The following is a 13,952-nucleotide window of genomic DNA, read 5'->3' on the forward strand; positions in this document are numbered from 1 at the left end:
TGCATGTACGCATGAAGAAATACACTCACACACACACACACACACACACGCACATACACGTGCGTATGAATGCACTGACAGAAAAACACATGAGGCACTCGACTCTTACACAGTCTCCGAAGACACTGACAACACACATACACACACCGGCCGACCCACAATTCCTTGCCTGGATCAACACACTGTTAAATTCCGGTGTCTTGCCTGGGGGCCACAAGCTATGACATCACTGTCGTGGGAGAGGGCCACAGGGTTTACAGGGCTGGCGGCGTCTTGTTGGGGGGTGGACTCAAAGGGGCTTGCTTTCTCTCTCTCGTGGGCACACATTAAAAAACAAAACAAAAAACAAAATGCCAGTATTCATAAATGACAGATTTTAAAGGACACAAACATTTATTGCACAAACGTTGTGAATAAACTTTAAACATGCAAATGATGGACTACTCGTTAAAGACGTGTGGAAGATGTGGGTCGGTGTGTGTGAGGGGAATTATGAGTGCATTTGGTCATGGATTCACATTGAGTGCCTGACTGAGAATACATATGTATATTTGGATGGCAGTAATCCCTCTCCGAGATCTTTTTTTATCATTGTATATTGTATTTTATGGAAATGTGTGGTGCGGCGGGTGGTGTGGTTTAAGCAGTCACACTTGTTTCACCTGGTTCTAGGTAATTGGGCCCGGGATCAGGATGGCTGTACGCCTGTTGCTCGTCAGAGCAATCAACGAGCAACAGGTAAAACCCCCATCCCCACACACAGGAGGCAGCCATTGTCATGACATGTTTTCCATCTGCTCCTGGCTTGTTCTACCTTGCCCACTCTCTACAATAAAACTGATACTTTTCAACCCCACCGTCCCTGTCTCTAGGTTGGAGACACAGGGTGACGTGTGACATGCGAAACTGCCACAATGGCCGGAGCAGATGGAAAACATGTCATTACAAGGGCTCCTCCCCTGTGTGTGTGGTGATGGAGGTTATACCTGTTGCTCGTCGATTGCCCTAACGAGCAAGAGGCATATAGCCACCCTAATCCCGGGCCCAATTTATCTAGACCCAAGACAGGTATGGCTGCTTAAACCGCACCATCGCCACACCACAAAATGTAGGGGTAAATCTTGCTTGGAAATCCATAATATTCAATTTTTAAACTGCACCCAACACACTGATGTACACACACACGCCCTCCGTGCAGCCAGCCCTTTACACTCTGGTGCTACAGTAACGTCCGACACGGACAGAAATTCTGTGATTTATCTCTGGTTGAAAAAAATAGAGTTGATCTGGGAGCCAAAAAAATGACCCTCGCCCTCACCACCCCCGTTTTGGTCTCTCACTGACTCAAACCTACATTTTTACTCTTGTCCCAGCTTCAGCAACACAGTTCTTAGTAGCAATTTCACCTCTGATTAATTGTACATGTTTGTATACATTTGATCTAGAAATATATATTTTTGCAGATATTCTGGGTTATTTTGTACAGTAAATTCAGCAGTATTCCTATGAGGGAAGCAAGGCAGGGCAAAGCAAGTTTAATTATATAGCACATTTCAACAACATAGCAATTGCTGTGCTTTACTGTAGATGAAATATCAGACAAGACAATATCAAGACAAAGTGCAAAAAAAACACATTATGAAAGGACATAGGATACATAACGTAAAAAATAGAATACATAGAATGTACAAAAGTTACAATGGAGTGCAAGAAATAAATCTATGAAAGCTTGTTTTTCTCGTCTTTGTGAACAAGTATTTCCCAAATAGCGTTTCACCTGGTCAAGGCGATATACTAGCCCCGGAGAACCGGTCCGGAGGACCATTGTGCAACCATGTAATGTTTTGCCCTATGCCCATCTATGCCTACAGCAAATAAAGCAAAGCACAGTGATTCATCTGTGAATGTTCTTAGATCAGAGGCTGCAAAAAATCCTGCCATCTGTTTCTGCCTCGGTAAAACAGATACGGTAGCTTGTCTGACCTTTGATATCAGCAAATTTTACTGGAAATCACCTCTCAGAATTCTTTAAACCAGCCACAACACACACACACACACACACACACACACACACACACACACACACACACACACACACACACACACACACACACACACACACACACAGAGATATACACGCAGAGATGGACCTTTATCTCCAGCATACTTTCGTAATTAATAGAAGTCTTTCTCTCTCTCTCTCTCTCTCTTTCTCTCTCTCTCTCTCTCTCTCTCAGACACCCAAAAAGAATTCTCTCCTCCTCTCCTCTTTTGCTTGTTTTTTTTGTTCTTCCATCTCCATATAAATACCTCACTGCCCTCCTCCCCTCTAGGTGAAAGGGTGAGGTAGTGGGCTATAAACCTGGCTACTGCCTGAAAGGCATTTTGGGTCGGATATTCAGCAATGAGGTGTAAGTATGCGTGGAATGCCCATAGAGGTCCATGTTGACACAAGATAAACAGAAAGCATGCTGAAATACAGCGTATGGTGCCAAGACAGGGCTGGCTTCACAGCTTTTAAATAACTTCTATCTGGTTACCAGCGGGAAAGACAAGACAGACATATATGGACAATGAATACCGTTTAAAAAAAAAAGAAGTAGGTTAATGTAGGTTACAGTAACAAAAATGCCTCATTGGAATGTTTAATTCCAACAACTGATAGTGAAAACTCATCATCTGGCCGGGTGTGCTCGGCCTGGCCGGGTGTGCTCGGTGCGGGCTCCCGATGTGGTCTTCTTCGGGGGGTGGACTCCCGTCATTGTACCTGGCTGTCTGGGTATCGGTTATCCAGCTTTCTTGGTGCGCGGGGCACTCGTCGCTGCAGTCCCAGCTGTAGGCGGGGGGCCTTCTGCCATCGTCTGTTTTGCTGTCCGCATGTACGGCGGCCGGGGGCTGGTCAGGGGCCTGCTAGGGGCACAGAGCGGCTCTCGCACTCCGCAGGCCCCCTCTTTCCACGGGCGTTGGTGAGCATGGTGGACGGTTCTGGCAGGGTGTCGGTCTGCTGGCATGGAACCTGGCTCCACGCCTGGCCCCGCGGCCCAGATTCTGGCATGCGGGTGCGTCTTATGCCTGCACGTGGGGGTTTGTTGTGTGTGTACACTTCAGGGGTGCAGGGTCTCCTCGCACGCTCAGGGACTGGTTTATTCTCCTCGGGGCCCTGCGTGAGTGTCGCTCCGCGGGCTCCTGGGCCTCTCTGTGGCTGTAGGGCTGTTCGCTGCTTGAAGGCACTACTATATAATTCTGACGTCATACACGTGTTCCAATTAGTTCACACACACACACACACACACACACACACACACTCACACACACACACACACACACACACACACACACACACACACACACACACACACACACACACACACACACACCTGCTTCGAACACCACCCGAACACCATCCTGATTAGATTTGTCTCCTTTTCTCCCTCCTTGACAGCCATAGCTATCACAGGAAGAGGCCACGTGCCGAATTGCTGTTCCAATTTTCCAGGACTTAATTAATTATGTTTTGTCAATACATCTGATGTTTCTATGTTGTTGCTTGTTTCTATGTTTATTTGTCTCACCTGTGGTGATTCTCCCCCTCTTGGAGAAGTAGTTGTTTAGTTTAGTTTAAAGACCAAAACATGGTAAGATAGTTCTCCAAAGAGGGGGATTGGTGGCGGTCTTGTGTAACCAAAAACTGTGCTCTTGTCATCCCACAGGACGTCCACAGGACAGAGTTATTGCAGCAGTTCCTGGTGATTAAAGGATGAGTAGCAGAGTGGCACTGCAGGTTGAGAAGTCTCCACTTGCAGGCTAGCGTAAAGGTTGAATACGATTTTGTTTTTATAACACAGGAGGGAAGTATAAAGTGGATCCGATGAAACAAACTCTAAACAGGGATGATAGAATCAATTAATTATGGAAACTCTACAGCGAAGAGCCAACGGAAGGAGTATAATATCAATTGTTAACCGGAAGATATCTTGCCAACATTTTTATAGATTGAGATCAATTCAGGCTTTAACGTTTTATGGCCAGGTTTAGTCTTACAAAGCACACAAAGAGGGCTCATGTGTTTTTTAAATCTTACTATAAAACATAGAGAGAGCGCCAGCTTTGTGACCTTCGCTTCTATTGTAGATATACAATGGAAACAACTGTGGATGGTGGAGTGTGGTTAGAGTAGCGCATGATTTCGGTGGGGGGGGGTTGTCGGTTTTTTTTAAGTGGGCTGCTGTAACACCACTATGAATAAAGTATCTATCTCCAAAAATCCCAAAATAATTAATTCAATTATATATTTTAGAAAAAAGATAATAATAATAACAACAACAACAACAATAATAATAATAATAATAATAATAGTAATAATAATTATAATAATTATAATAATAATAATAATAATAATGATATACATCGATCAGCCACAACATTAAAGCCACTGACAGGTGAAGTGAATAACATTGCTCATCTCGTTCCAGTGGCACCTGTCAAGGGGTGGGATGTATTAGGCAGCAAGTGAACAGTCAGTTGTTGAAGTTGATGTGTTGGAAGCAGGAAAAATGGGCAAACGTAAGGATCTGAGCCACTTTGACAAGGGCCAAATTGTGATGGCTAGACCACTGGGTCAGAGCATCTCCAAAACGAGGTCTTGTGGGGTGTTCCCAGTATGCAGTGGTTAGTACCAAAAGTGGTCCAAGGAAGGACAACCAGTGAACCGGTGACAGGGTCTTGGGCGCCCAAGGCTCATTGATGAGCGTGGGGAGTGAAGTCTAGCTCGTCTGGTCCGATCCCACAGAAGAGCTACTGTAGCACAAATTGTTGAAAAAGTTAATGCTGCTATGATAGAACGGTGTCAGAACACACAGTGCATCACAGCTTGCTGCGTATGGGGCTGCGTAGCCACAGAGCGGTCAGGGTGTCCATGCTGATCCCTGTCCACATCCGAAAGCGTCTACAATGGTATATATGTATATATATATATACACACAGTATATATATATATAATATATATTCCCTGTGACAGGGAAGGCACTCCTCACAGATACAGTACACCACAATGAGTATCTAAAATGGCACACCCGTTTCTAGTGGTGTTCTGCACTGTTAATATGCTTGGCCCTGTGGTCTGCATGGATCTGACTCCCGTTTGTTTGGAAAGGAAAGAGCCCTGCCTCAGTGGCAGCAAGTTAGCCAACTTCTAAACTATAAAACAAAATCCCAAATTGGGCACCCTTTCCTCTCACGGGAGTGGAGTCACCGTCAAGCAGTCTGCTCTATATCCCCGTGGCACTAAGAGACCTTTTGTATTCCACGGAAGCGCCATTCATAAACCACACGTTTACAGTCACACCAAATAGATGTGACGTTTTTAAGTGTATGTTCTAATGTGTCGGAGCCGGTGATGTTGACTAAATGGCAACATTGCTCTGTTTGGACCATCTCCCATCAGGTTTTCCACTCGCTCAGTGTGTCAGACATTGCTTTGCTACGATGACATTTCCTTCCTTCGCTCACAGACAGCTCTATTTAAAGGTTAGCTCTGTCTTTTCCTGCTAAATTCCCTGAAAGTCGCCCCCTCCTCTGGTCCGCAGGTGTGGTAGCTTTGGTACATCGGTGCTAAGACCGCCGGGGAGGGGGGGGGGATTCCGCTTGAAGTGAATCTTTTACAGATTTGCCGGTTTTACTGTTGGCTGCATAACTTCCTCAACTGTAATGCCTGTAACGTGGCTCGCCCATGACAACACCGAGTCAGGAAACGCAGGATAATGTAACATTAACTTGTTATTAGGGCTGGGTATCAAAAAGCAGTTCCACCTTGGGCCGTTGTCAAATCTTCAAATTCTCGAATTCGCGAATGATAAGCCACCATATTCATCAACCAGAGGCTTCACAATAATGAAGGCTGTATATCTTTGAAAAAAAACATCAAAAAGGAAACGACTTTGAAAAGTCATGTGCATGCACAGTATCACTGGGGTTAAAAAGAAAGTTATTTATTTATACCATTACATTACGCGGTATTACTCGCGTATACTGTATATCAGTACAAGAGACATTCCAAAAGGCTTCCCTCTGTTCTCTGCCTGTCCATCAATTATCCCCGTGTTCTCGGGAGACCTTGCAATATAATGTCTCACTATGGGCTGCAGGACCTCCGTGGTTGTGGACACTCTCTCTCCCTCAGTAAAAGGGGAAATACACACACACACGCGCACACGCGCACACGCGCACACGCCCACACACACACACACACACACACACACACACACGCATGACCAAAGAGTGTTCCATATACACGATGGCAGAGCCCAGTCATGACAGACCTCCTGGAAGTTGACCTCTGAACCCAGTACAGTTATTGGTGCTTATTGACTCTGTGTCAGCATCTTAAACAACCCTAACATGGGTTTTCTCGCCCCACATCAAATACTGCTGCCATAACACTATTAGTAATAAATAGACGGATTGATACTATGTTATTATAATGGAATTGATTATTTGGATTTTTATTTACTATCTGGTTTTTTGCATTCCTTTTTTGCAGAAAGATACAGTAGAACAGGCTACAAGGATATCAGATAGGGCTTTGTACCCAAGGAGAAGAAGCTATAAGCCTTTGCTCAAGGTTAAGCATTTTGTCTGTGATTTTGCTGCTGGCAACCTCGAACAAAGCCTAAAAACCGGTGACCTAGCCTCAGTGTCCAAGCCAACTCTGCACAACCACATTAAAAACACCTCATCGCAAAATGTAGGAATTTTAAAACAACTCCGTAGACCGGCATGATACTGTATGATAAAACATAATAATATAACTGCAACTACAGTATACACCGATGGAGAATACAGTATACTTACTTCTATTGAATGTCAATGAGACAATGCACATCTCACCACATGGATGTATATATCAAACACACACACAGATATAGATTTATATATATATATAAAACTACATATGTATATATATATATATATATATATATATATAAATATATATATATATATATATATATATTTTTTTTTTTTTAATTTTTTAATATATATATACTGTATATAAACAATTACAATAATGACAGCGACCAGATCATGGAAGGTGGCTGTGATGCCAAAAAGTAATTTGTAGTGATCAATTACAATGAAAAATCCATTTGATTTTTCATTGTTGTCATCGCCACAAGCATCACAATTACGCTTTCTATGATCTTTGTGAACGTTGTGCCTGTATTGTAGGTATACAAGACACACTACGTCCATTTCACGAGGAGGAAGCAGAAATCAAACAGATTGTTTTTTGATTTTTTCAGGCAAAACTAATAAAAGCACAGGTGGCATTTCACACATTAAACTTATTATCAAACTGTTAAAAAAATATTGAAATCACTGTTGGTTCCAGTACCCCTCTCTCTACGACAACATTGACGCGCCTGGGACGCTTCACTACGCAGCTGGTTCAGCCGATGAGAAATCCACAACTCCGCGCCGCGCCCGTGCGGTGGTGTATTTCGGGCGTAAGGGAGCAAACAGAGCACAGTTACATTCCTCTCCCAGTAAGAGCAAACAGCGGGCGCAGAGAAGAGGTCAGAGGCCATTTTGGACATAGCACCCCGGGCCGTCAACACCGACTGCCTCTCCGAATCGCAGCCGAGGTGTGACTGTTACTTACTTTGAAACTTTGGTCTCTTTGGAAACTGAGCGTACGTTATCTCCCAGGAAAAACTGGAGGTAAAAAGTGGTAAATACGCTGCTGGCACCACAGAACAGCCATAGATCACTATATTAGATAGATAGATAGATAGATAGATAGATAGATAGATAGATAGATAGATAGATAGATAGACAGATAGATAGATAGATAGATAGATAGATAGATAGATAGATAGATAGATAGATAGATAGATAGATAGATAGATAGATAGATAGATAGATAGATAGATAGATAGATAGATAGATAGATAGATAGATAGATAGATAGATAGATAGAAAGATAGATGGATAGATGGATAGATGGATAGATGGATAGATGGATAGATGGATAGATAGATGGATAGATGGATAGATGGATAGATGGATAGATAGATAGATAGATAGATAATTATGTAACATCTTAAACCGTCAACGGTGATGTGAATAATTATATGGCCCATTTGATTATAAACATTAACATTTCTATAAACATTTCAATCATGTTTATGTTTTGTTTTAGTAGAACTTTTTTTATTTGTGTTATTAGTAAAAAAAATATGTACAAATAAATGTTACGAGTAAAACAGTTTTTTCTAGATGAGTCATCTTGTTTTTGAGCCGGCCCCCTTATGGGTTTTGCCATAGGCAAGCAACAACTGGACTCATTTACAGAAAGAACAAGGATGGTGCGGTGGGGGGTGGTGTGGTTTAAGCAGCCGCACCTGTCTTGGGTCTCGGAAACTGGGCCCAGGATCAGAGGCAGTCCGAGCAATCACCGAGCAACAGGTAAACCCCCCCACCCCCATCCCCACACACACACACACACACACACACACACACACACACACACACACACACACACACACAGAGCCTCTGTCATGACATGTGTCCATCTGCTCCCTGCTTGTTACATCTTGCCACCCTGTAATAAACGGGTGTGTGTGCGACATCTCTGCCTGTGCGTCGGTCGGAGGGCGCGGAAAATGCCGCTCGCGTGGCGTGTGTCACTGCCACAGATGGAAACCATGTGTCCCATTGATTTCTGCAGATGTTCCTAGAGTCACGGTCAGGATGCGACCTCGTGCATCAGCGTACAGTGCTTGTGATTGTATGTGTGTGGCCCGTTGAGGGCCGTGAAAGACGGGCTGATCTCTCGTCACCTTCGCCCTCAGCTTCTTCATTATTTGTTCTTTATATCGAGCCGACACGTGGGCTCTCAACTCTTATGGGAAAATAAACCCCCCGTAAATAATATATGTTAAACTTGCACTTGAATACATAAACATTACCATTTGTGTGGACATATGTAATGTAAAGGTCACTCGCTGAGCCTGCGTGGGATGCAAAAATAAATGAATAGAACAGCGTACGGGGATGTCATCAAGATCCGAATGTCCTGGTATCACTGTGTCTAAATAAAATGACATTCACAACTCAATGCCATCTTCATTGTCTCTTATTCCGTAGATGTGTGATGTGTGGGTGCATCCAGTATGCGTGCTCGCAGGCATGGTTGTATTTTCCCCAAATGAAATTGATTGCCAAAATGTCACTCCTCATCGGAAGTCAACCCTAATTTAGAGGCTCTGCCCTGCGGATGAAATGAGCTCCCCACATTTCCACATGCGTAACGACAAAATGACGTTGTGGTAGATTCCACGTCCGTGCCGTGTCATTGATTAACGGTAGAGATTGTCGGTTTCAGTGTTGGTGGCCCCGCACCCCAAATCACAGCCTAAATCTGTATTAATCCGAATACGCGATTTTGAGGGCAGGTGAATTATCTGTGAGGCACTTGGTGGGGAATGGCTGAGGATGGAGGGGATGAAGTTACCACCACCATTGGGACACACTATTCAATTTCGCGTGGCATGGAACATGGTCCGTTAATAAAAGCAATTATAGAAAGATAATAAAATGTGTGGCACGGTTGTATTTACACGTTCTTAGATTCATAAATAAACCAAATTCCTGGAAAATTTTCATCAGTATGTTCATTGTGTAAATTTATTAAATCATACATTTTTCCAAACGGTTGCACTTTCTCTTGAGTTTTGAATTTGGCATTAGTGGGTTTCAAGGCGACAACTATTCACTTTGCTTGGTTGATTTTGGATTGGGATTGGCTTCCGTGTCATGGCCGCTGTTCACGTGAATGCAAAATTGAGGGTTAGTCTTTAATGTCAGGGTTTAGGGGGTGACTTGGAGCACAGTGTGTGTGTGTGTGTGTGTGCGTGTGTGTGTGTGTGTGTGTGTGCGTGTGTAGCGCGTTTGTGTGTCAACATCAGATCAGCTCACACGCACACATACATGGATTTACAGAGAGGTGGTCGGACGTATAAAATGTTCCACCGCAGGTAAACACCACCTTTGCCAAACTTCCAAGGCAAAGATTTATCATATTGTAATTCCTCCCAACACTCCACGCTTCAACGCCAGGTCTCTGAGAACCGCATCACTTTTGTCCACCCTTAAAGGCGCAACGGACAGCTTTTGCGGCGCTGTTGCAAAGACGAGCGGATTCGCTCTACGATCGCTCAGAGCGCTCTGTGTAAACGATCAACGCCCCTTTAGAAATAAGAGAGAGGAGAGAAGCATGTTTTCGCTGAAGAGGGCCCATTGAAATTGTCACAATTTCAGTTTCATCGTATTTCCCGCGGTTGCGCAGTCGTACAGCGTGAACGTGGGTTCTGGCCCAGGGCCGGGGAATGAGCGAGGGGAGGCAGGCGTAGGTAGAACAGCGCCGTCCGCCGTGTATTTATTTCGGTCTTTAAACAAAAAGGTGGCTCGTGGGCCGAAGGCAAAATCATAGGCTCGCTGGCAAACAGGGGGAGAGTCCAGAGCGTCGGTGCGCACGTGCTCTGCCTCCGTTGATTGGGCCGATGCCCCCAGCAGCTGAGCGGCCTCGGGATGAGAGCCTGCACCGACTGCTTCAACTCGTAGCTGCGCTCCGTCAACGTCGCCGCCACGTTGGAACGGACAGCACTGGCCTGTAAACAAATACAAGTAAACAGGGGAGCTGCGGTTATCCTGGATCAAAAAAAGCACTACAACGTTTACGTTCCTCAACCGATTTCAATGAGTCGTTTTAATATTCAAGGGTTTACGATCTACCTGGAGGAGGTTGCGCCACCCTCCGCCACTTCCGCTAATGGTAGACGCACTTCCTGTGACGCACTCGCCGTAAGTCGATCATTTTCCCGGGGATTCACACCCGGTGGCGGTCCGACTCGCATAGTGATAGGGAGGCTTCTAGGGAACCAATCTAAACGCCGATGGTGTCATTGTTCTATGACCATTACACTGTGCAAACAACATTAACTTCATCATGATAAGTAAAGTTGCCTATTGCTCCTTTAATAAGAAGTGCTCCGAAAAAGTGTCCCCCCTCCACCTCACAAAACCTGTGTGCGCCATGTCTCTCGGTGGCGCCCTTAACAAGGTTATGCTTGGCAGCGCCGGAGGATGTAGAGATCATCACTGTGTGCTTGGTTTCTCGAAACATTAAGTGCTCGGTGCCCAAAACATTATGCATGACATCATCAGATAGGAGCGGTGGCCCCGGCGTTAAAAAATGTCTGCGCCACTGACTGGAAACAAAGTGTCCTCTTGTGTTCCCGCCACGTCTTTTGGCGCGGCTCTAGATCTCCCTCTTCCCCCGTCCGGTCGTGGCCCAAATGATCCTTTTAAAGACATATTTTATGAAGATATACAGCCAACGTAATGTTTTTCTGCATGTGTCGGGGAGGGAATGATTGCGTAGGCCCAGGGAAGTGGGTTGGGGGGTTGGGGGTCGCGGAGGTCTGTGCCCTACACTGACTCGCTGTGGACGTGTTATTCAGCACATTGTCCAGAATTGCCGGCGACCTCCCGGCGCTGACCGGTCCAGAGCGCCACCGTGTCTGAAACTTCTAACGCTGGCAGGAAATTCCAGCCGTACACCAGAGAAACGGTTAGCTGTTAACAGTTAGATACTGCATGTCCCTCATCTTCTTATTATAGGTCCTTGGTCCTATGAACATTTCTGCCTAGGCTCCACAAGGTGTTCTTTGAGACATCTTTGTGACGGTGGTCCAAGTCAGGGAAGGACGGACGCTCTGTTGATGGATTGGTTGAAAAAGTTCATCCCAGATGTAAAATGTCTTCTGGTCGTCTTTGCAAAGTAGACACAGTCTGAAGGAGGCTGGGATTTGTATATTGGCTCCTGAACGGATTTGTGTGGTATTTGCAACAGCGCCTGTCGCAACAAAATGCCTTTACTTGTCATCGTCGATTATGTCCACTAGATGTCACTCTCTATTCAATGTTGTTTTCTCCATTGTCCACGCCAGAAGAATGGACAATGGTTGGTTATGTGGTTAATTGGTCAAAACCTCATAACATTTTCAGAGAATATTAAAATAATAATAATAATGATACGAAGAATGATAATAATAATATTATTATTATTATTATATTGTTAAAATCATAATCATAATCATAATCATAATAATCATAATAAATATTGCTGCAGGCAGCAATACGCAGGGTCCAGTTTATTTGTTTTTAGGTACGTGTTACAATTTTTTGTTTTTTTATGAAATGCATCAAAATGTACTGAACTCACAAAAATCCTGTAGTCACGTTCATGTAATTCCACGAATCAAACCGTCATGACATTACACATGAGGTGTTCCCATTTCAACCAACTATTGATTTTAATTTCTAAAGTGACATAAATTGTGTTATGTGAATACACAGTGAGTTCTAAATAACAGTTCTGAATAGATGTTCTAATATTGTTTGTAAGTTGTAAAGTAGAGTCATTTGGAAATGTGGACAAGAAATTACAAGACAAGTCAGATAATTGTTTTATTAAACAGCTGTCCAAAAACCTGGACAAAATGATCAATACATGGGGTCCAGTTTATTAATTTTAGGCACCTGCATTTTTTTGTGTGTGTGTAATGCAGCGAAATATAACTTAAAAACATAATGTAATTACGTCCATGTAATTTCCCGAATCCAACTTTCATGGCATTAGATATGAAGCATTTCCATTTCAACCACACGTCAACCATTGACAATAATGGAAAAAAAATAATAATAACCAAACCCTCACCCTAACCCTACCTTACGTTGAAAGTTTTTCCATTAGAGTGTTTTTCACAGTATTTTTCTTCTGTACTTTTTTTTTTTATATTGTGACTGACCTAAACTTCTGGATTTTTTTTATAATGGCTTCTATTATTATCGTCTTAGAATGTTGCGTTATTTGTGTGAGTAATTACCATTGCGCGGCTATTTTTCCAACACCTCCCTGGATCTTGAGTGCATCACTCAGTCACAAATTCCAATGGTTTCGACTAGACGCAGTGATGGGTTTTTGTGGATGACTTTTCATTGTATTTTTCATTAACCCGGCAAAGTAATGGGGTCCACAGATTTAAAATATTACTCAAACAGATCTACTGACATCTACCAGGTAAGATGCTATATAAATATACACGTAAATTGGTAACTTCGAACAACTACAGAGAGACGGAGTCTACGCTGCACACTGGACACCATCCGACTGGACATTCTCAATAGTATGATGACGTCATAAAGCGTCTTACTGTAAATATCATCCTGTTTATTTTGTTTACGAATAGCGGCATGTCAGTTGACCAAGAGCAGCTGAATATTTTGGGTCAAAGTTGTTAGTTTTTTCACTACTATCTGCTCTGTATGTGGAGTCATTTGGATAAAATTTAAACCACGAGGTCCTTGTGACATACCCGTTTAAACGACACCCCAATCGTGCTCGTAGGTATAGTTTTAGCCGGGTTGGACATATTTTGGCGTGAATTGCTTTGGACCGCGTCTGTGATATCGTTCAAATTTGTTCGGTTTTTCACTGATCTCTGCTCCGTATGTGGATCGGTTTGGATGAACCACAAGGTGTTTGTGACAACGCGGTTCAAACAAGACGGCAACCGTGTTCGTGGGTTCGGCCGATTTTGTGTCCCAGATAGTTTTCGATTTCAAAATTCCAATAATTTTTCCCAAACAATAGCAATAGGCAAGTCGAATAGGTGAATAAGGGATGGACCCCTTATAATAACAATAGATTCAAGATTCAAGGTTCAAGAGGTTTATTAATAAATATAGCTGCAGACAGCAATACACAGGGTCCATTATCGACACCAATTACAATTTTTCGAGTTCCCATGGAACGTAGCATCAGATTGTTCTGTCGCCCCTCTTTACATCAGCACTAGAATAACAACTACAAGGCGATACACTTGTTGCGT

The sequence above is a fragment of the Zeus faber genome, assembly GCF_960531495.2.
Source record: "Zeus faber genome assembly, chromosome: 18".
NCBI lineage: Eukaryota > Metazoa > Chordata > Actinopteri > Zeiformes > Zeidae > Zeus > Zeus faber.